The following is a 25,039-nucleotide window of genomic DNA, read 5'->3' as shown; positions in this document are numbered from 1 at the left end:
TTGTTTTTAGATTGTATAATTTTATTTGAGAGAGAGAGAATGAGCGCAAGGAGGGGCAGAGGGAGAAGCAGACTCCCCACCAAGCAGGGAGCCCAACGTGGAACTTAATCCCAGGACCTTGAGATCATGACCTGAGCCAAAGGTAGATGCTTAACCAACTGACCTACTCAGGTGCCCCCAAGAACTAACTGTTCTTATTAATGTTTCATTCAATTAATTTGGGACTTCAGAGGAAGAGAATTAATAGGAGCTAGAGAGATGAGGGAGTGTTTTGTGGAGTGGACATTTGAATAGTATCATTGATACAGAAGTAGGATTAGACCCATGAGCATGAATGGAATGGAGCATTCTAGGCCAAAAAGAACACAATAATGTAAGAACAATTTGTGAGAAATCGCTAGGGTGATTTATGCTTTATGTATTATTTGAACCAGGGTATTATTTTCATGAGTAGTAATAGATGAAAAGGGTATGCCATGATGCCCAATATTCTTGGTGTATGAGCATTACAGCATAGATACTGAACTAAACGGAATGGAGAATTTAGGAGAATAACAGGAAAGGTTAGTTATAGAATATGGATGTAAGATAGAGAATATTAAATCTTACTTGAAAAAACACTATTAATAATAAATATGTAATTAACCTGTTTTAGAAATTCTTATAACGATCTTGTCTTTGAGTCTTTATATGGAAACACATGCTTTAGACTTCAAATTGTTTTTTATTGGCTTAAAGGAAGAATGTAGAATTAAGGATCATGATTGAGTTTATTCTAAAGCCAATGAGAAAATTCTGGTGGTAGTAAGGGATAATAAAACCACAAATAACTGTGGACTTGCAGTAGACCTGTGATGGTTAATTATCCTGACATTATTATGGATATTATTATAATTACATATAAATTTTCACTAATCAACTCTCAGTCTACTATAACTGAGAAGAGCTGTGATAACACTAAAATAATTCATGTTACTCTGCAGGTATTTTAAAACTTACAATTTAATGCTTAAACTCCTGCTCCTAGATCAGCCACTTCCTGATTTCCAATCATACCATAAACAGACTATTTTATTTCTTATATTAGGGCATTAAACCAATAAAACATCATTCCCTCCTCATGTATTGTCTAAATTTTTGTCTAAGAAGTAATACCCTCCCTCCGTAGAAGATAAATAAACATAAATTTGCTTGTCCCTACTCCAGTAACCACCAGAGGACAGGAATATAACATGGAATCTGTTAGTTAAAGGTTCTGTCTTGGGACTTGGATTCCTAGGAGATCTGGAAATGGTTGGAGACCATCATCATCTCAGCACCAGGAATGATAGTGCTTCAGTGGAAGAGCTGGTGGCTGAGTACTTTTTAAAGCTCCTTTAGCATGACTATTTCAAGATACCCTGAACTTTGGGGCACCTGGGTGGCTCTGTTGGTTGAGTAGTTGAGCATTGGACTCTGGTTTTGGCTGAAATCATGATCTCTGAGTCGTGGGATTGAGCCCCATGTCCAGCCCAGCAACAGCATGGAGTCTGCTTGTCCCTTTCCTCTCAGCTCATTCCTCCCCACTCTCCCTCTTTCTCTCTCTAATAAATAAATTAAAAAAAAAAAAGATACTCTGAACTTTAACTCAATGCTTGACCTACTCCTGCTAAGACTTTCAGATACAGATTTTATTTTTTACAACTCAGTGTTATTTTGGGAAACTGTAAAATTGTTTTATTAATCCTCTAACATCGTACAAAATCTCACTTTTATCTACACTATGACCTCCACTTGTTATGTAAGTTAGTGCATTTTGAGGTCTTATCAAAATTCCTGTTACACAAATACACAAAGCATATTCACTGTCATAACTACTATTAGCTTTGTTGAGTGTCTGCCATGTGCCAGGCACCTCACCTCTCTTTTAAAAATGAAGAGGAGTGCCTAGGTGGCTCAGTAGGTTGAATGTCCCATTCTTGGTTTCAGGTCAGGTCATGATCTCAGGGCTCTGAGGTCAACACCATGTGAGGTTCCACACTCAGTGGGGAATCTGCTTGAGATTCTCTCCCTCTTCCCCAGCCTTTCTCCCCAATGGTGCACGCTCTCTCTCTTCCTCTAAAATAAGTAAATAAAACTTAAAACAATAAAAATAATAGCGGCACCTGGGTGGCTCAGCAGGTTAAGCCTCTGCCTTCAGCTCAGGTCATGATCCCAGGGTCCTGGGATCAAGTCCCGCCTTGGGCTCTCTGCTCAGCAGGGAGCCTGCTTCCCTTCCTCTCTCTCTCTGCCTGCTTCTCTGCCTACTTGTGATCTCTGTCTGTCAAATGAATGAATAAAAATCTTAAAAAATAATAATAAAATAAAAACGAGGAAACAGAGGGTCAGAGAGTTAGGTAATTTATCAAGTCTCATATATCTAATGGGTAGAGGGAATAATAGCTCAAACTTTCTATTATTTCTACTTCTAAATATTAAATATCCAGTACTCTGTGTCACTAGATGCAAAATCATCTATGTAAGAGGTAATTTTATTTTTATTCGTATACATGCTTAAAAGTTTTCATTGTTTTATTAATTATCCAAACTATTAAAAATGGAAATAACAACCATTCACTATCCATTTCAGAATTATTTTGAATGATTGTTTTTCTTTCAATTTCCCATATTTTTCTACTTTGAAAAGTAGTTTTTCTATTGTTTTGGATGAATCTTCCTTAATCTTGTTTTCATTCATTATGATTATTATCTAAAAATTAAATTGGGCTTACAGATCTCAATTTTTTTTTAAGATTTTATTTATTTATTTGTCAGAGAGAGAGAGCGAGAGTGAGCATAGGCAGATAGAGTGGCAGGCAGAGGCAGAGGGAGAAGCAGGCTCCCTGCCGAGCAAGGAGCCCGATGTGGGACTTGATCCCAGGACTCTGGGATCATGATCTGAGCTGAAGGCAGCCGCTTAACCAACTGAGCCACCCAGGTGTCTCATGTCTCAATATTTTTATGTTTACAAAATAATAGGAGAATATTGTTTGAAAGTTCCTGTTTCTTTCAAATAATAAATCCTAAATGATTTATTTTAATAATTATTTTTGACAGTATTTTTCTTTTACATCGCAAATGCCCCTTTTATTTTTATATCAGCTAAAATTCTGATGCTTCCATGACAGCAATGAACGGTTTGACTCCAATCTGCCAAATCATATTTTCTACTACATGCCATCTGGGACCTCACAGGAGACCCCCTAAACCACATCTCCTCAAATCTGGCAGAATGTATCATGAATACTGAACATGTGCTTTATGAAAAACTAATATAGATAACAAATTCTTAGAAAAGGAAGAGCCGTTAATTTTCTTGCTAGGGAAAAAAAAAAATGTCCAAAAAGGAATTCGCATCAAAATACAGAAAATGAGGCTATGATCATAGCAGTAGTAGATGACTCAGGTATTTAGGCCAACTTCCTGTTGGCCTGTAGCCCAAGTCATTTTAGGACTTACCCTGGACATATACAAGCTTGCCCACACCCACGTACACATACATAGCTGTACCTCTGCCACTGCTTACTAATAATGAAAATCACTTTGAAAAGGCCTTTCCAACCACACTCAAACATAACATGTTGAAAATGGAGCACTGTTGAGGGAGCACTTAGAAGAGAATGAATGTCAGTGAAAAGTTGGTAGGTCAACCTGTCCCCCCGTGCATGGAGTCCTAGGCATTGCCTGGGGGAGGAGCTATACTCAGAGGGATATCAGGTAGACCAAAGACATGGTTGAAAAACTTAAAAAATTATTGCTAAGGTTCTACCCCATTTATTACAATAGGCCAGGAAAAATAGAAACCATGGGGCAGAGCATGGGGTGGGAGGAATTCTCAGTATCACCTATAATGACAGAGAGCTCTACTTCACATCATTTAGATTTATCTTTTTGTGTTTTAATTTAACACAACTGATTTCCAATCAAAGCATTTCTTCCCTGGGGATATGTGTTTTTGAGCACTAGCCATGTAAGTAAAGACTGTCATTTGTCTGAGAACATTAACTGTATGTAAGCAGGAAAGGTTTCTTTATAGGTAATTGTTTGTTTTTCTTAAATTATAAGCATGCCAGTCTTTAAGTGGATGTCAGATCATACAAGGTTTTATGCTGCCAATTATTTTTTAATTTATTTTGAAATAATTGCAAACTTTACAGAAAAGTTGGAAAAATAGTATGGAGAATTTCTGTATATTCACAAAATGTCCTAAGTGTTAACATTTGTTTCTCTCTTCTCTCTGTCTTTATATATAAATTAATTTAGTATATTAATATATGTGCACACACAATTTTTCTCAATTGTTTTAATGTAAATTGCAGACAAGATCCTCCTTTGCTTCTGTATGCATTTCCTAGAACAAGATTTGCTTTCTAAGAAAAAGGTTATTAATCTTAAACTTCCAGGGTCAGTCTAGCACACTATTCTATTCATTTTACATTGCAAACATCCAACTGCCATGAGGCCTAGTTGTGAAGAAGTGTTGACATCCATTCCATTCTAGACCATACATTTAAGTATTACGTAGAACACAACCTGGATTTAAAAAAAATAAATAAAATGCAAATTGACCTTTTGGGCTGAACTGCAACATGACTCGTAAATGCTTCTTTCTGCATGTGCACAAAAGAACAAACAGTCCAACAAAATTTAATTCATTTGACTAATAGCCCAGAACCTTAAAATTAATTGTTTGAATGACTGTAATATAATCCATAAGGAACAAGATATCAAGGATGGGGTGGGGATGAGTCCTAACAGGCTGTGGTAGACCTTTAAGTCTATTTGAAGGCCTGATAGAGTATTTTGTTTCTTTTTTAAAATTTTTTCAAGATTTATTCATTTATTTGAGGATGGGGGGGGGGGCCGAGGGGAGAGCGAGAGAGAGAGAGCCTTAAGCAGACTCCACACTGAGCGTGCAGCCTGATGTGCAGCTCCCATCTCATGACCCTGAGGTCATGACCTGAACAGAAACCAAGAGTCAGACAGTCAACCAACTAGCCATCCAAGTACCCCCAGGTTTTTATTTCTAATGTTTCTGACTTAGAATGAGCAAGAAAGTATTGAAAATTGGAAAGGGCACAGAATATGATTTTCTGCTTTGGGGTCTTGAGTTAGCTGTTCAGACCCTCAGAATCTTCATTTTCTCCACTGTAAGAGGAGCAAATCAAATGAAGTTATTTCTAAGTTCTCTTTCAGCTTAAGTATTTTAAGATTCTAAGATGTAGAAGAAGGAAAAAATAAATAGCATGCAAAAAAAAAAAAAGTCAGAGAAGCCAAAATATATAAAATGTGACTAAAAGCGGGGCATCTGGGTGGCTCAGTGGGTTAAGCCTCTGCCTTCAGCTCAGCTCATGATCCCAGGTTCCTGGGATCGAGCCCTGCAACGGGCTTTCTGCTTAGCAGGGAGCCTGCTTCCTCCTCTCTCTCTGCCTGCCTCTCTGCCTACTTGTGATCTCTGTCTGTCAAATAAATAAACAAAATCTTTTTTTAAAAAATGTGACTAAAAGTAAAAGCTGCTGAGCCAAAGGAAAGTTTTAAGATGTAGATGAAAAAAACCACCATAATTTTCAAATTCTAAAATTTACACGAGTTTAACTAAAGCTTTGATAGTAAAGTAAAAGAAATAAAACATACAGTTTTGCTATATTTTAGAATGAAGAAAATAGAACCAAGAAGCATTCAATATACTTAGTACAACTCTCAATTACTTAATATATATCTCTTGTGTTTTGATGAGAGGCAGTTAAAGCGCTGGACTAAGAAATCTAAGTTACAGAATAATGTATAACTCGAAAAATAAAGCAACATAAATTTAAAATATTTGTATCTATTGAGAGCCTGTAAGTCATAGGGGAACAAAAAATAAAAATATATAAACAAAGTCAACAACTGCAAACCAACTCAAAGAATAAACTGATTATTTTTAATGTAACAGGAAAATATATCAAAAATTCTTTCACTGCCTTTAAAAAATACAGAAAACACTAGTTATCATTATTGCATTCATAAGTAGCTTGAATTCAGACAAACCAGACTTCAGTCCCAGCCCTAGGCAAGGGCCTCAGTGATCTGACCAACCTCTTACTTGGGGCAAAACTTCCTTCCAGGGCTGACAGAAATAAGGCATGTGAAATTTACAGCTCAGTGACTGGCACATAGTTAAGGGTTCAAAAAAATATTAACTGCGGCATAATTCATATTCAGTTTTCTGCTTTGAGGAGGAAAAGCCTAGATGAAGAGCAGAAGAGTTCTGATTGAGGCTGGGGGTGCTGGGTGCCCACCTTTCTGGACAAGTTAACAGGTCCCATTTCTTCAACACTGTTCTTTGGAACAACAGCTAACTTTCCAGCAACTCCTTTTCCCGTCTGTGTTAATAGCTTTTCTGATCTAACTTTCAAAAATTAAAAATTAATTTTAAAACATATATTTACTTCTCTGTGGACTTCTTTCGAATATGCCTGTGAGAAACGGACAAATCAGCACAAGCCTTGGTGATAATGACTAGCTCTTAGCCTGAACAATGCTGTATCATAGATAATATATTCATTCGCCTTTCCTTTTGTGGAGTAAACAAAGCTCCTTAAGAGAAAACTTGAAACAAGGATTGACTAGTTTCTTTTGGGGGGAAATACTGTTTAGTCAGTATAGAAAAAGAATCACTGATTAAATCACTGATTTAATCACTGATTTAATCATTTATTGAACCTGTGCCATGCACTTTACTCATCAAACTGCATTTCTCCTTCTAATAAGTCTCTGAAGTAGGACTATTCTCTCATTTTATAGACACAGAGTTCCTAAACAAAATGACTAGTACAAGTCACAGAGACAGAAGTGAGAGGCTCAGCACCTAAACTTAAACACCTAGAGCACCTAAACACCATGAGTTCATCCACAAACCTTCACTTGCCCCAGCTACAAGGGGGACCTGATTTGTAGGAAAAAATTACAGCTTAAGTAATTTTCTTACTTAAACTTTGACTTGATATTTTATTAACAGGTTTTTACCTTGAATTTTCTTGAGACTCATTTTCAGTGCACATAATTAAGGGACAAAAAATAATGAAGGAAAGGCTGATTTTTCCAGTGCCAGGTTATAATTAATCTTGGGGAAAGGCAACATATTGCTTAATTTTGAAGTCCCTACTGAGAAATAATAGGACATATTTTAACTATATTTTTATGGAAAAAATATAAGACAGGTTGCTTACTGAATATTCTTGGGCTTTTAACCACATGTGATTGATTTAAGGTGAGTTTTTAAGAGTAGTTTTAAAAATTATTTAATTTATTTTTTGGTCAACTATTGTAACCAACTGTGTTTCCTATAAAACAACAGTCCCTATAAGCAGTATCTTTCTTTTGGCTGTAAAAAAATATTCACAAAATAAAATATGCACATCAATTAGATGTGGCAAATTGTGTAGCCTCTTAGAAAGACTTGAGTTAGATTAGACCTTCTTTTGATTAATGGGCAATCTTTAAATGAATTAGCCCAGATTCTGCCCAGGAGCAGAGCCTGGCCATCCCAGGGGAATGCACTAGAACAAGTCGGAATGTGGAATATCTGTCTTCATCATCAAATACTGCTCAAAAGCAATTGGTTTTGAAGTACTCTTCAGACAGAGGTCACAAACTCCAGTGCCTGGAGGAGGTAGGCAGGTGATACAGAGTCAAGCGGGCTGGGTGGAGGAAAGAACCTGACACATCACGGTGACAAATGGCACCTGACACTTGGCCATGGTGTCAGGGAGATGATCTGGAGCCAGGGGACTATGGCAAACTGGCCATCTAGAGGGGCAGCTGCTTTTCCATTTTGGCTGACTGAGGCCATTTGGGAATTGGGGCTCAGATCGTTTGATTTTTAAAGAGAAATTAGAATTTCAAATTTTAATGGATCATCTTCTAATGTTTAATGTTGACAATTAATTTTAAAAATGCTGTTTGGGCCAATTTACAAAACCACCCTGGACCACATCTGGTGAACAAGCTACCAGGTTGCCACCTCTGATTTAAGGGAATAAGGCAAATAGTAGTAGGAATAATACCTGAAAGTGATCTCATGGTTCTGAGTCTTTTTATTTCTTTACTAGCCTTTATATAACATTAAAAATGCGCTTGAGTTATATTTTACCAAAGCAAACAGGAAAGATGGTGTAGGCTTAGCAATCTATAGGAAATCATACGGTGTGTTTCTTGATACATGAACTATACACCACATCCTCTGGAATTAACTAAAGAGCTTATTTAAAATGCACATGTGGGATTTACATTAATTAGGTCTCAGGTGGCTCCTGCAAATCTGACTTTGTGCAAGCACCTCAGTCCCCAGATGATTCGAGCAGCCATTAATGGAGTTTCCCCACTTAGAGAATATGCAGGCCATGTGTTCACTTCCTGCCAGCCAGCACAACTCTATCCTCTCTATTCTCCCAGGCAGAGACAGCTCTGATGTAAAGAGGATTAAATTTTGGATCCTTTGGATCCCTGCTTGGTTGGGTGATCCAGAACATGTCTGTGCTTTTGGGTCATTCAATTCCAATATTACAGGTTGATACTTCGTAATGACAAATGTCTACCTCATTAGCTTCCTCAGTATATGTCTTCATTTAGCTAATGTCTTAGTGGGTTATTTCCTCTTGGCTCCCTACTGAGTATCAGTGTAATATACCTGATCGGTGCCCAGTAAGTAATTTTTGATTGACTATTATAATGTATTAATTAGAACACTGTCAACTAAGCACACTATCTCTGATGAACCAAGCAATCGTTTACTTTAACCCACTAGGCATTTTAGGCAAGCCAGTAATTTGACTAAATTTTAGCTCTCAGAAAATTATTAGATGACATTGACCAAATGAGCCCATTGCCAAAAAATACGACTTTGGACTTCACCTGCTCTTAAATTCAGGAAATAAACATATTATAGGACTATATTACTCATTAGGCACTCTTACCCAGGACGAAAATAGTATCATGAAAGTGTTAGAGTCACACCATTTTAGACACTGGAAACATTAGATGCAGAAAATGCCGATAGACTGAAACATTCAATGAACTACACATTTTAGTGTGTCTAGGGAAAACCACAATTGAAATGTGAATTGTTATGTTGTTTCAGTGAAAAATGAACCAAAATGCAAGTTGTCTTTTCAAAACATTGAGATCAGGAAAAATCATTAGACCCGTGTTTGCTCTGTGGTGTTCGTACCCTATTGACAACAGAGCCCGGGTACGGGGCACAGTTAAGAGACTACTCATCACTTAGCTTAGACTATAAATAAGCTGCTTCTTAAACCATTCCACGCATTGTTAGACAAAAGAAATTTTTGGCCTCCAAGGTGACCTTCTTCAGAAGATAAACTGATAATTTCTTGCACAGCTTGTCTTTTTCCATCATTTCCATGCTATTCTAGTTAACGCAACCAGCCTTGCAGTAGATCAGAATATTCAAATACGCTATTAGGGCCCCAGATACAGTGATGGGTCTGAATTCACCCCTACAGAGGTGAAGTAACATTAAATTTGTCACTGCCTCCTCTAAGTCAGCAAGATAGCCCTGTATAATATCTTTCAAAATACTAAGTTAAGAAGTCCGTGGGGAAGAAGGTGAAAAGAAGGTTAGCTACAGACATAAAATCATGCACCAGATGTGATGACCCTTCAGCAGAGGCTTTGTAGCCTGCAAGTCAGCATAATGTTATTGAATTCACCTCCTAGCTGAAGCCAGACGCATTGACAAAGGCCACCCTACCTGCACACTAATAGATAAGCCATCAGCATCCACTCACAAACTAGAGACACAGAGCAGGGGCAATTTATAAAAAGAACTTATGCTATAAATAGCCACTTTTATTTTCTATTCCCCTCAACCCCAAAGGATTGACCTTTTATTTTAATGTCTGAAGAAACTGTGAATATAATGTAGAGAGACATAAAAATTAACCTTTGGTTGCCAGAATCCTGAAAATTATACTCTGAAGAACTTATGGAGAACTCGGGCTTCCATTTGTTGAGTACCTGGGATAGAAAGAGGGACAAATAGAGTGACAAGTCTTCAAATAAGCTTTTTCTTCTATGGAACATGCTTAGTGGAAATAACTTCAACTAGAGTTAATGAAGTGGAGTAGACATTGCAAGTTCTAATTTGTACTTTTGCTTTCTGTTATGTAGGTAAAGTTCATGGTCTTGGACTCAATTGACCTTGATGAGCTTCGATTAATACAATATAAAAATTTCCAAAAGAGTTCCGTGTTACCTAGAGGAATTAAAAAGTAAAATATCCAATGCATTTTTAAAGCTTAGATGAAATGTATATAGTAACTGTATTATCTGTTATATGGATATTTATTTTAGAAAAGAGAACCCTGGGGCGCCTGGGTGGCTCAGTCGGTTAAGCAACTGCCTTCAGCTCAGGTCATGATCCTGGGGTCCTGGGACTGAGCCCTGCATTGGGCTCCCTGCTCAGCGGGGATCCTGCTTCTCCCTCTCCCTCTGTCACTCCCCCGATGCTTATACCCTCACTCTCTGTCAAAATAAATAAATAAATAAAATATTTATTAAAAAGGAAAGAAGAAAAAGAGAATCCCCAAACTGGATGACAAGTGGGATTCTAGAAGGCAGATTCTAGGAAATTGTTCATGATGAAATGTGATTTTAGAAATTAGAAAAAAAAATTCAACCATGCCCATCACAGAAATTAACTCATCACATAATTACTGATGGGAAACTACATGAAGATAACCAATGCCCTCAAAATAACTAACAATTAGAGTTCATGAATAAGGATTATAGGAAGAAAAAATTAATGTGGTTGAGTTTGGGGCAAGAAAAAAAAAATTCAAGCCAGTTATACCTAACAAGTAATCCAATGCATGCACTTTAGTAGAATGGTGTTGAAAGGGGCATCAACCACTGGCAGGAAGAAGTCTCAGAAAATTCTAAGTGGTCAGCCTGCAGCAGGCTTCTCCAATTGCTGATGCTGAGCAGTTTCTGGAGCTAGTCACAAAAGCAACTACGGGGTCAAGGGACATACAGCATGACTACCCTAACTGCCCACTCTGGAGGACAGCTAGGACCGGAGGGTAGCTTGTTGGCTGCTTGCTGGGCTGGGGCCCTGGGATCCTTTCCTGTCCCAACCTGCCCCCCATCCCTTATGTGCAGTATCCATCTCAAACTCCTGTGTTCCCCTGGTGGACTTGGGGTGTATAGGGAACTGGTGCAAACCTGCTAACTTCTGGCTCCTACCTTTTCTATAAGTAATAGAATCTTTCATCTCTGAGGGAAAAAACAAATGTCCCAGCAGCCTCCCAGTCACTGGGGATTAAAATTCCAGTCAGCTTTGACGTCTCTCACAATTATCCCAGACATCCAATCTGTTTTCAAAACCCATTGTCTCCACCTCTGGATTTTTTCGGTATCTGTTCCTTCCTCTTCATTTCTACCATCACAGACCTAACCCTGAACTGCATTATCTCATTAGGTCTGTTGAAATGGACTCCTAACTAGGCTACCCCTGCACATTTTATTCGATTCCCTGGATCTGCTCACGTCACTTTGCCTGTTTCTCATACCCAGTGCTCTTCTTTATGAGTGAAACAAGCCCAAACTCTTCTATTTGCATTCACAATCATCTGTGTGGGCCTTTAGGTTACATGATGGCATTCTGTTCTATAGTTGAGTATACAACAAGAACATGGCACTAGATGTTCTGAATGATTCTCGAATGAAGAGAACACTCTTCTCAAAGATTTTGTATTTGCCACTTCTTATCATGGCTATCATGACGGTTACTGGGTGCTAAATACTTTCCGTGCATGATTTCATTTATAGGCCAGCCGCATGTTCCCCCTACTCCAGTCCACATGGAATGCCCATGTTTCTTCATGACTTTTCCACCGTTGTTCATATAGTCCCCTGGCAGGAATGCTTTCTTCAGCCACCTTTCTTTATTGCTCACCTAAAGACAACAGTGAACAAACTATGCATTCTCTACTTTTTGAGAATAAATAAGTATACAATGTGTCTGGTGATATTTAAGAAAAATAAAGTAAGTTAAGAGTGTCAAACCGACAAAGTGTTGCCCCTTCTTTAAGGACGGGATTTCTGTGATCCTTGCCACTCTGTGGTAGACTCTGTCCTGCAATGCGGTGGGGATTGACGGTTGGGTGGAGACAAGGAGTGGTGGGACTAATCCCATTCAAAACACGTGATTGAGGACAACAATAATAGTGGTGATGATGACTAATATTTACTGTGCACTCATAAGCTCTATCTGCTTAAACCATCATAATGATTCAGTGAAATACTATTTTATTTCCATGTTATTGATACATGAGAGAAATTGAATTAACTGTCAACATTTACAGTGATGGTAAGTGGCAGTGTCAGTTGATCCAAGGCAGTCCAGATCTGAGATCTCAACTAATAATCTTTCTGTGAATTGACCCATGGAATATAAGGGTGTTCTTGGTAAAAGATGGAGAAACACAATGCTGGGTAGATACCCAACAAATTTCCATGTCAACTACATCTGTGCCTTCAATCTCCTCTCTTCTAAATTCCTCCTTCAAAACTACAAGAGTGATCTATTCAATATGGAAGTCCAACTTTGTCATTATCCCGATTAAACAACTGAATGTCTTCCAGTGCTGGAGAGAGAAACCGTTATCATAATTTTGCTCTCTAATAAAATTTATGAGGTGGTGTATACCTTGGCTGTCAGTTTAAGAAAATCTCTACACCACATCAAAGCACCTGGTACAGAAGGGAAAGTTTATTTAGTGATTCGTTTTATTAGCCATTTCAAAGAAAATCTTTATTAGATATCCTTGGTAGGCTGCAGGGAGATTTAGGGTTTTTTTTTTTTTAAAGAGATTTTATTTAATTATTTATTTATTTGACAGAAAGAGAGAACATGAGCAAGAGGATGGGGAGAGGGAGAAGCAGACTCTTTGCTGAGCAGGGAAGCCCGATGTGGGGCTTGATCCTAGGACCCCAGGATCACGACTTGAGCGGAGGGCAGCTGCTTTACCCACCGAGCCACACAGGTGCTTTGGAGATTTAGTTTTTATCCACAGAAATAAGTCCTCAGGGGTACAACAACAAAGTCAGAGGCAGTTCAGGTTGGCAAAAAGAAGAAACACAAGGGCTTTGGAGCCAGAGTTTGGAATCATGGCATGATGACTCTTAGAGTTCCAGTAGCCTGAATACCTCCAGTAGTGCAATTTGAGGAAATGTTTTCTTCTTCAGAAGGTTGCTGTGAGGATCAATTGAGATAATATATTAATGAGCTTAAAACAATGTCTACATAGAAATTCCTAAGCAAGCAATAACCATTATATATCATTAAAATTTTCATTGTTCTACCTTGTTGTATTTACTGATAGTAATTTAATTCAAGTAGTAATATGTGAATGTTGTTGCAAAGACAAGCAAACAATCTTAGATTGCTTGAATATGGGATAAAAAGTCCTTCTTCCAGAGAAAACCATGCCAAGATTTCTTATTTGCCCTTCTAGAATTTTTCTGTATGAAAATATACATGTGCTCTTTAAAAAAAATGATAGCATTTATTATAGTTTGTGTCTTACCATTTTTTTTTCCTGCAAGGTTGATTCCATAATGTAATCTACAGATCTACTGAATTATCTTCAATGACAGTGTAGTAATTCAATATGTAGATTTAACAAATTTTCTACTGATGGACATGTATGTTGTTTTCAGTTATTTTCTATGACAGAAGAACATTTCGATGAATATCCTTATATATTTATTTTTTAGAATTCATTTCTAGAAGTGGAATTGCTGGGTCAAATGTTATATGCATTTGAAATTTGTATAGCCCTTGTTCAACTTCCTTCTGAAGAGGCTGAAAGAATTCATCCTCCTACTCAGTTTAGTATAAAGAAGCTATTTAAATACATTCCTTATAAAACATTCAATATTCTTAAGCCAATTTTCTCACTATACCAGAAAAACCCAAGCTGCATTACTACCTCCTTGACTACAATCTTATTTGTTCCTAGCCTAGAATTATATTTGTTCTCATTTGTCTATCTAAATCTTACCTATCTGTGTTAGTAGGAGATGTCCAGTTGTAAGTAAGAAAACTCAAGTGAAACTAGATTAAGGAAAATTAAAAGAGAGGGGAGGATAATGATTGAATGAATTCTGAGTGGTTCACAGAATTGAAGGATGAGATGCAGATTCTAGAGCAGTTCTAGAGACCTAGGACCAGAGCTTGTACACATGGCTCTAACTATTCAATTACAATCTCTGTCAATCTCTGTCAATCTCTGTATAATTCAATTTTCTTCCGTGGTAGGCTGGTGGGTCTCACAACTGTCAGAAAGAAGAAAAGGTAGCAAAGTATAAACATGAAACTTCAAAAGATGTTTTGCACTGGCAATCTCTGGAATCTCTGGCTATCCATACTTTAGGAATCTTCTCTTGGAATTCAAACGAGAAGTTTAGAAAGCACGTAGAATGTCCAGAAAAATCATATCTCCTAAATATCAGGGAGTTGGAATGTTACTGTTATTCTTTATAATAATGTCCTTTAAGTGAAAGATGTCCAGCAACAGTTTCAGAATCATCTCTTCCCCCACCTACAAGACTAGGATATTTTGGAAATGCCCCTTTGGTCACGCTCTCCGTGGTCCTGAATTACAACATAGTGCACTGTTTTAGATTCAGTTGAAATGTGATAGGAGGAGGAAAAGGGAATAGAGAAAGTGAGGAAGCTGTTGAGTGAGAAAAGAAAATATTTTTATTAATTTTAAATACTCTCAGTAACCAACAAAGAAACCATGATCAACCTTGGCCAAACAGAAGGAGAGCAAGCAGTTTTGTGGGAAGTGTGTGTACAAATGTCAGCACAAGTACGGGCACGTGGGGGAATCAGACAATCATCACTGGGTAGAGGCAGGATAGTTAAACTGTCATTCACAGTGGACATATAACAACTTATATGGATTCTCTTTATTTTCACTTTTATATTAGGCTGGGAAAACTGCAGAACTAAAATAATAATAAACTCTCATAATTCACAAAGCTGTGTTTAAGTCTATTCTGTAGTTCTATAAAGATTCTAAGAGGTGTGGTTTCTACTCTGGTAGATTGTGTGCCTATCAATGACACAGTCATTTTTATCTCACATAATTATATTGTTGGCATTGATTTATTTCACATAAGATTTTATTTATTAATTTTCCAGCTTAAAATTAAGTGCTAGCATTATATTTGCTTTTTGGATGTACTGTACTACTTTCCATTGATCTTTAATAGTAATTCAAGATAAAGGGAAGAGCTAACATTTAATTGGAAAATTTTTTTAATCAATAAAATTTGATTAATCCAGAAGTAAGTTTCTAGAAATAAGCTTTCATCTAAAAATATTATTTAAATATTTGGTAAAAAAAAATTAAGGCATATACTCCTGGAAATCTGTTCTATGACTCTTGCTCCTTCTCCTCCCACCCCCCTTACCTCCTTCTGTCTGAATTTTAAGAAATGTCTAGAAGTCTAGGTGTCAGCGATAAGAAGGTAAAAGTTCTTGGTGAGAATTATCTAATATAACATCAAACAAATATACTTCAATACCTTTATCCTATGGCAACATTTCAAGTTAGAGTTATTTAGGAAATATGAAATGTGTTGCCATAATTATCCAGGTAAGCCCTACAGATTTTTCTATACACATTTACTGTGCTATATTCACGTGAGGAATGGGTTGAATGCTAGTGATTTCCCTGAAGAATCAAATCATATCCCAAGCATTTTGTGTGCACCTGAGATCATGCTGATTGGTCTCACATATAACACAAACACAATAAGGCTAAAGTCTGTGCGCATTCTGAGGTTTCCTCTGACTGGATCATCAGCAGCAATTGACTCAATAGTTGATTTTCTTCTTGCTGATACAGTACTTTCCCTTCTCCTTGAAGAGAACAACCTCAGTAGTCACTCTTCTGAGTCTCCTTTGCTGGTTCCTCTGTGTATTCTATTCTCTACTTTCTCTCTCTTGGTGGTCTTGTCCAGTATCAAGGGTTTTCAATTCCACATATGCTGACAACCTTCATATTTACATCTTCTGCCCAGACCAACCTTTTCAACGACAACTTTATATATACAAATGCCTACTTAATATCTCCACTTAAGGGTTCAACAAGCATCTGAAAATCAACATTCTCTTCAATCAGGAACTGAATCTTCTGATCTACCTATCATCCCTGTACCTGTTTACTCACAGTCATCCAATCTGTGGTACTTTAAAAAAATGGCCACAATTCTTTGTTATTCCTCCCAGGAAGAAATATGGTCCAGGTTCCTTCCCCTTTAATCTGGCAGGGGTTGGTGACTGCTTCTACCAACCAAGTACATACAGAAGTGAAGCTCTATGATTTCTGAGATGAGGTCATAAAAGGCTACACAACTTCAGCCTGGTTGTCTTGGAAACCCCCCTTTACGTGTTTGTGCTTGGGGTGCTCCATCTGCAGGCTTGATCCTTTTGGAATTTAGCCTTCATGCCAAGAGAAGCTCTAGCCACATGTTGGGAGCAGGTGTAAGGATTCTGATTGACCCAGCCTTTCAGTCATCCTAATCTAGGTGCCCAACATAGGAGTGAAGACACTTGCAGACGATTCCAGGCTCCAGCCATTCAAGTTGCCCCCAACTATTCATGTCACCCCATTCAGGGTCCTAGACATGATGGAACATAGACAGCCATCCTCATAGTGCCCTGGCTGAATTCCTGACCCACAGAATCCTTGAGCATAATGAAGCAGCTGACATTTTAAGAGACTTCCTTTAGAATGATTTGTTAATCCACCAATAGAAAACTGACACACTACCTCAGCTGATGGAAACTTAAACTTTCTGGTTGCACAGATCAAAACACCGTTTTCTCTCATGTCACATCCAAACTACCTGCAAATCCTACTTACTCCACCTTCAAAATATACTCAGAATTGACCACTTCCTCCCTGTCTCCACTGCCAGCTGGATCTCCACCTCTTGGTTAGATTTCTGCAATAGCCTGTTAACAGGTCTCTCCACCTCTGCCTTCACTACTGTCTCTTCTCCCCTGACAGTCTGTTCCCACCAGAACTGCCACAATGGGTCTTTGGAATATAAGTCAGATTCTCCCAATGCTCTGTGAAACACCCTCCAGCTGCTTCCATCTCATTCGGCGTAAAAACCAAAGTCCTTAAAACGACCCACATGATCTTCTCTGATTTTATCTACTGTGCTATCTTCAATCTCTCTTCTTCCTAGTCTCTCCTCCCCCACTTGGCCTCAACAACTCTTCCTTCCTCACCGTTTCCTTGAATGTGCCCAGTATGTTCCTAATTTGGGCCCTTTGCCCTGGCTATTTCCTCTGCATAAACACTTCACCATTTTCCTGTTGGCTATTAGGTCTCTCCTCTGGATCTCAATGTTACCTTCTTGAATGTGATGTACCTGGATGGACCACCTACTTATAATAGCAACACTCTGTCACTACCAGCACTCCCAAACCTCCTAATCTTGACTTTTTTTTTCTTTCATAGCACTTATCACCTTCTGACATACTAGATGTTCTGATCATTTAAGATGTTTAGTTTTATTGCCATTTGTCTTCCCTTACTGAGAGCAAATACCTATCTGCTTTGTGCTGTGTCTCAAGCTCTTATAACAGCAACTGACAAATAGTAAATGTTCAATAAATATTTATTGAGTGAATGAATGAGAATTAGCCCTTAAAAACTGAATTTCCTAGTACTTGGAGAAATTTATGTTTGGTAAATTGGTTAGAAAATGACATTTAACATTTTAACTAGTTTAATGAAACTAATGTCAATAAAAGTAATTTTTAATTACTAATAAGTAATTTATTTTTAAATACATCTCCTTTACAACAACAACAAAAAAAAGAGAGTCCCTTTCCTATGTAGCCTCAATCCAAAACTGGTGGTAAATAAAATATAAAATTACATGAATATATTTTACATGCATTTATGTCTACTTCACCTCTCTCCCCCAAATGCTTTATACACAGGGCAAGGTAAATGGCATTCACTAAATATTACAAGAGAATAAAATAGGGGCATGATAATAAATGCCTGTAATCTTCAAGAAAATAGTAACTGAATTACATTGTGTTCTCAATTCGCCTTTCACCTGTATTTAGATTTCTATTGTTAAGGTACATGGAAAATTTGAGTATAGCAGAGTTCATGGCTTAACATGGACAGAGTGGCTTCAGCTTAAGAAAAAAGGTAGTGGAAAAATCATATTTGGTTCGTACTAAAAATAGTATGAATTTAAATGAATTAGAATCCATTGGAAGTAGGATATGTATTTCCTCCTTAAGAGACTTGATGGTTAGCACAATGAAGGAACTAGAAGTGGTGGTTGCTTTGGAATTCAGAAATACTCATATAGTGAGGCAACTGCAGATCGTGACACCATCATGTGCTGGGAAACTAATTTAGTGGGTCCTAGCAAGCATTAAAGGAAGACAAGCATGAGAAAGAGAGAGGGAAGAGTAAAAAGATTTGAGTGCACTGCAAGACACACGGATAGGTTGTATTTCAGGCACTTGCCTGCATGTGTGCAGGGCTTGATGTACAATGTGTTTGCAAATAATTTTTACCAGGTGTTATGGAGTGTCTAAGTCATGGGGCACCTGGGTGGTGCAGCCAGTTAGGCAGCCAACTCTTGATTTCTGCTCAGGTCCTGATCTTGGGGTTGTGGGATCAAACCCCATGTTGGGCTCTGTTCTCAGCCTAGAATTTGCTTAGGTTTCTCTCTCCCTCTCTCCTCTCTCTCTCTCACTCTAATAAATAATGAAATTTTTACCACAAAAAAAAAAAAGTTTTTAAGTCACTGCAGTAGAATATTTCAGCATAAAACTATTGACCAAAAGTTAGTTCTTGTGTATTTTATATAATATTTTCATTTAAAATATATGGTTTTAGATTTAGGCTGATGAGTGGTTTTCAAATCTTAGCACACATAAAACTCAATGGGGGAGGGGCACCTGGGTGGTTCAGCCAGTTGGGCATCTGCCTTCTGCTCTAGTCATGATCTCCAGGTCTTGGGGTTGTGTCCCATGTCAGGCTTCCAGCTCCACATGGAGTCTGCTTCTCCCCTTCCCTCTGCCCCCCGCCCCGCTTGTGATTGCTCTGTCTCTATATCTCTCTCAAATGAATAAATTTTTTAAAATCTTTAAAAACTCAATGGGGGAAGTGCATATTAACCTAGAGAGCACCGATTTAGTAGAGCCAGGGGTGGGATAGAAAGCGCGGCACATTCAACAAGCGCCCTGGTGATTCTGATGTGGGTGACCCTCTGTTCACATGTAGAACCCCACCAGGCAACACCAAAGCTATCGATGTAATTACATGTCTTGAGTTCAAATCAACCTCACATGTTACTAATCCACACATATTCCTAAACTTCTAATCAGTTGGGTTTTGTTTTTGTTTTTGTTTTAAGATTTTATTTATTTGAGAGAGAGAGAGAGAGAGCTAGTTGGGGTTGGGGGGAGAAGCAGACTCCTCACTGAATGGGGAGCCTGACACCAGGCTCCATCCCAGGACCTCGGTGATCATGACCTGAGCCGAAGGCAGACGATTAACCAACTGAGCCACCCAGGCATCCCCGGTTTTTGTTATTAAGTAAAGGAACTTGAAATCATAAGCCAGCCCCAGTTTGAAGAGTTACTTCAAGAAGAAGAAGAAGGAGGAGGAAAAGGAGAGAAGAAATAAAAGATGTGATTATTAATCTTCCCATTGTGGAGGGGGTGGGAGAAAAGCAAAAGCCCTTGGGAGACCTGGGGATTCTTTGTTAGGAAAACCAATATTTTACCTCCAGGTCCTGACTACTCAATAGAAGGCATTACAACTTCATCATTATGGACATTCTTATTAAAAAACAAGTAAAGTTGCAGAATTATTTTGAAGACATTTTTTGGTTATCAAATTTTAGACTAAGCACACTCTACCAAAAAGACAACTTTAAGATGGACAATGGGGGGAAACCAACAAGAGGTGTTGTAAAGTCTACAGATCTTTCTAGGCACATGCTTTTCTAGATAGAACAGATGTCTCTTTGAATACAAGAAACAGCTGGGGATTCCTTCCTTGGATTAAGTGACCAAAAGACTTGGTAGCATTATCTAAGATGACAAATTGACTGGCAAACCTCCAGTTCTTACAAAAGGATATAAAAAACGAGAATATATTAAATCAATAAAATTTTTAAAAAGACAAAGCAAGTCTTTTAGATAGGTGTGATTAGGGACTAACCTAAAAAAATCACCCATCAACAAAATTTCCAAAATCAAAGAATTAAATAGTGACATAGAGTTTTCACTTTTCTCCCTCTCTTCTAACCTCAGTCATCTGTTTATTTGATGCTTTGTTTATACCGAAAAAAGCAAAAGGTTTGAAATAGTCTGTTGAGGGTGTTAACACCTTTCTAAAATCCTGTGTTAGTTCTCAGTGTGTTGATCTTCTCTGAGTTCTCTAGGATAGAGGGAGGATGAAATCAAAATGAGAGCAGAACTGGATTCTCACTGGCTGACTTCCTGTAACTGATTTTTCTCAAAGACTCAAGAGACGTACCAGGCCTGGGTCACTGCCCGCTCCCCCCAGATACAGTAACTAGCCCACAGATAAAGACTTTTGTTTACTGGCTAGGGCTGTGCATTCACCTGTTCCCAAGATATTTAATTAAACCTTTTCCTTTGTACCTAAGCCACTGATTCTTAAAATTTAGTGTTGAATAAGAGTCTCTTGGAATGCTGCTTAAAATGCAGATGGTGGAAAACAACAAATAAAATGCAGATGGTGGGGGTCCAGCATTCTCTAAGAGATTTTGGTTCTCTAGGACTTGGATGTAGCCAGAACTCTACATTTTAAATCACACTTTGGAAGACACTCACACAAGTTTTTAAGAGATGCAGTAACTCTTCACACTTGTCAGAAAGAGTTGATACCTGTGAATGAAAAGAGAGAAGGTCCAATGCAATAGCGCCTCAGTTAAGTAGAATCTTTATTGCTGTTGTTCTCTTGGAATGTCTGGAATACTGAAATGTAAGTACTCGGCTTGCATTTCCCAGCAGCATATTCTCATGCCTTTCGACCAATTATTAGTTATCTGAAACTGTGCTAAAGAAAAGGCATACAGGCAGAATCAGTATCCCTGGGAATGGGTCAGAAATGTAGGACAGCAGCCTGCCCTTGACCTTCTGAATCAGAACCTGTGCTTTAACAACATTCTCAGGTTTAGGAAGCCTTCATCTAGCAGATTTCTGAGCCCAATGCGTCTTTCTAGATCACTTTCAATTTCCCAACTTCACTTTTTTTTTTTTTTTAATCTGAAAGGAGGAGAGATTTTAATTACAAGAGAGAACAAGGTTGCGGCACCTGGGGAGCTCAGTCGGGTAAGCAGTGGACTCTTGGTTTCAGCAGCTCAGGCTATGATCTCATGGGTTGCAGAATTGAGCGCTCAGTTGGGCTCCATGCTCTGCAGGGAGTCTGCTTGAGGTTTCTCTCCCTCTGCCCCTTCCCCCATTTGAGAACTCTCTCTCTCTCTCTCTCTCTAAAATATATAAATAAATCTAAAAAAGAGGGAGCGAGAGAACAAGGTTATTAAGAGAAGGGCATCTCCAGGCTCCCAAATCATATTGTTTGTGATTGATGACTTTTAAATCAGAAGGTGATAGGTTGTTATTGGATCTCATTTGTGCTGTGCCTACTTTTTTAAGGAGAAATCATAGTGCTCTGTAATTGTATTCATTTGTTTCTCACCTTTACTGTAAGCTTCCTGTGGGCAGGATCATATGTCAGGAATCTAAATCTTCAGTGCCCAGCTTCATGCCTGATAAAGGAGGTACTCCACAGCACCTGAATGAGGAAAAATTGCCTATCACTTACCTAAGTGAGAGCCACCCTTCAAGTTCAAGCTTAAAGTTTCTCTCCTTCACAAAAATTTCTTTAGTTATTTCATCCACCATGATCTCCACCTGCTCTCAGTAAATACCCGTTATCCGACATTTAACACACACACACACACACACACACACACACACACACTACTTTGGGTATCATTCATCTTTATTTTGTATCTCTTAATATCCCATGAAAACTATAAGAAGCTGTCTCTTTTATATATTTCATATCACCTTGCAGAGTAGGCATTCAAATATTTGTTACTATGAAGCTATCTTAAAATAAAAAATAGATATTACAACAGGAAAATTGGCAAGTTTTTATTTCCCTTCAAGAATCATTCTAATTTGCCATTTTTTTTTTTTACAGATGACAATATTTAAGCAGCTCCTCCAGGTACAAGCTATTTATCCTAAGTAGAACATGTTTTGATATAGGAAATACTTTCTAATTGTCAAATGCTTAGTTGTGCCTTCAGTCAATTCAAATCTAATTTCTGTTATTTTTGACAGTAACTTATACTTCTCTATGTTGACAAAATATAAAATGTTTAACTTACAACATATTAATTAATAACCAAAATAAGTTTCTAGTTAGAGATCACTTTAAGGATATATGTAATAATTTATAAAGTTTTTGTATGTCCCTGATTGCTTTACACATAGATCAATTTTTTCACTTCAAAGCTAATTGTAGACATATTGTCCAATAGTGAATCCACGGCATACTAAGTTTTAGCTCCTAGAATCATAACTTCATTTGTGAATATCAACATAACTGTCCCACTGTTCTGATGAGCCATTTCAGCTGTTTCAGTTTTAAGATGCACTTTAGTCTATTACACGAATCATCTCTAGCCTATAGATGGCAGCATTGAGCAATATATTTGGTAATAGGTTGCTTTTTGGTTTCTGTGAATTTTCAGCTAGGACTTAATGTTTCATACAGCGTATTTCATTACAGTATGCCACAAGACTAATTTAGCATACGGTGACAGGATAATACTTGTACCTGCTCCAAACTACTTCAGATTCCACAAAAGCATCTCTTTCTAGTCTGTATCTTATATGAACCACATGTGCGTTTCCAGAGTTATCTCAACCCATTAATAAAAAAAAGTGAAGAACAAATTAACTTACTATGGTATAATTAGAGTAAATACCAACCATTTTTAACGTTGGTAGTAAAACATCAGAAAGTAGGAAGAAATGGCAGTAACATTCCATGATCAGCAATTACCCTCCGCCTGAAACCGGCTGGTCTGAACAGAATTTGTCGCAGCAATCTGGCTTATTGCATGATTTCTATAGAGCATTTTAGCCCTGAAATTGAATTTTTAGGGCAGAAATCCTTTCCCACTGAGACATATTTTTTAAAAAAGATTTTTATATTATATAATAATTTGTTTTATATGATTAAAATACAAACCTTTCTGTGAAGGTTATTACGGAATATTTGCAAATTAAATTGATCTTCCTGCCTTCTCCTCCTTTTAGCAACGAATATTTGGTTTCTATAGAGGTATATTCCCTTTAGTTTTGGGGGGCAGGTGGGGGGAGGAAGAAGGTCATTTGAAAAGTCAAAGTCTATGCGCTCTGTGAGATATCCTCCACTCGACCAGCGCTAACCGTCAAACCTGTAAAAAGCCCTTTGGCCTTAGATTATGTCGTTACTAAAAAACAACCTTTTTATCTTACTTTTTTTTTTGACAAGGGTAAAACCCCACACAATTACATTTTACTACTAACTTCAGTCTTCCTGGCTCATCATCCTCCTTCCCTTCTCCCCATTAAGCAAGCTATGCTCCCAGCAACTCGGCCCCTGTTGTTACCGCCTCTTTACCAGCTCCAAAATCTGCTATTTATAGCTTTGCTGTAGTGGGCACGTGCGCCCTCATCACCAAGCTGTCAGAGGGATAGCAGGGCGGGCTCTCAATTCAACAGTGTGTACACAAATTATAGATTAACCAGGTTTAGATGAGCCCGCATGATGTTGGCGAGCCTGAAGGTAAGAGGAGAAATGAGAAGCTCCCGGACTTCCGCAGATGCCGGGTCCCCCAATTCACGTATCATACGCCACTGAATGGCGCCTATGGTTCTTCTCTTTTATTTTTTTTTACTACGCTTCGCAACCTACCTTGGTACCCTCACCCTCTGTCCCCACCTCCCCTCCTGCAATGCAAGGCTTGAAAGACAGACAGGCCTACCAATCAGCAGGCTTCCCCAAGAAACAGCCCCCGCCCCCCACCCCCGCTTTAGGCCCAGGCGCGCTCCTCGCCGCCCAGCGGGCCAGGCCACCGAGCATGCCCAGCACTTCCACCGCTGCGTTTCCCCAGGAGCATCCCGCAGTGTCTAAGAGCTGGAGGCGAAGGACGGTCTCCGGCGTGGAGAGGGGACGGAAACCCCAAGCCGGCCAGGAATGGGGAGGGGGGATAAATAAGACAGCACTACACCAAATGACAAACGTCATCTTCGTAGGGTCCTTACTGCCAGCTGGACAAGCAAGGGACACACTGCTTGTTTATAGGTCAGCTTAAAAAAAAAAAAAAGAAAAAGAAAGAAAGAAAGAAAAAGAAAAAGAAAAAACAACTTCGGCGAGTGTTTGCTTGTGGTGAGAATGATACCCCAAGGTAACTCTAAGAGTCTGTTCAAGTAGATCCAGGATGCTGGCCTGTTCTACTCGTGAAGTACCCATTTTCCCTTAGCGTCGAGCTGGCACGATCCTTGTTTTCTCCCGATTATCCTTGGGGTCAAGGGTAAAAATTTTTATAGGGCGGTTCAATGGGTGTGGAAGCTGTGCGTGAAACAAACTCTTAAGCCAATATTTACACAATAGGGTTTTGGCCTTATGAACCTTTCTAGGTCCCTAACATCTTTTTAAAAATACAGATAGATTCCGGAATATGATAAGGGGCATCTCATTTTCTCGCCAAGACTTTACCCCTGTGGCTCCCCGCCCCTTCTCTAGGAAGAAGGTGGGGGGAGCCGTGATATTTACATTAGAAAATGTAATTGATCAGCGGCTAGCCCCACAGAGCCAGAGGACACAATACCGGGATCCCTCTTTTCATTTCGGAGTGA

General features: G+C 38.5%; 1 long non-coding RNA gene across 1 annotated transcript; it reads right to left on the bottom strand.

Moving 5' to 3' along the window:
- Nucleotides 1-12,791: 12,791 nt before the first annotated feature.
- LOC125095148 (uncharacterized) lies at nucleotides 12,792-23,914 on the bottom strand. Its single transcript, XR_007125809.1, has 3 exons — nucleotides 23,708-23,914; nucleotides 21,819-21,914; nucleotides 12,792-13,276 (listed from the first exon to the last, which is right to left on the bottom strand). It is a non-coding gene; the product is annotated as an uncharacterized LOC125095148 (long non-coding RNA).
- Between the last annotated feature and the right edge of the window lie 1,125 nt (nucleotides 23,915-25,039).

This window comes from Lutra lutra, chromosome 3 (genome assembly GCF_902655055.1).
Source record: "Lutra lutra chromosome 3, mLutLut1.2, whole genome shotgun sequence".
NCBI classification, from domain to species: Eukaryota; Metazoa; Chordata; class Mammalia; order Carnivora; family Mustelidae; genus Lutra; species Lutra lutra.
Note: the sequence above shows the minus strand (reverse complement) of the source record. Positions and strands in the feature narration are given on the sequence as shown.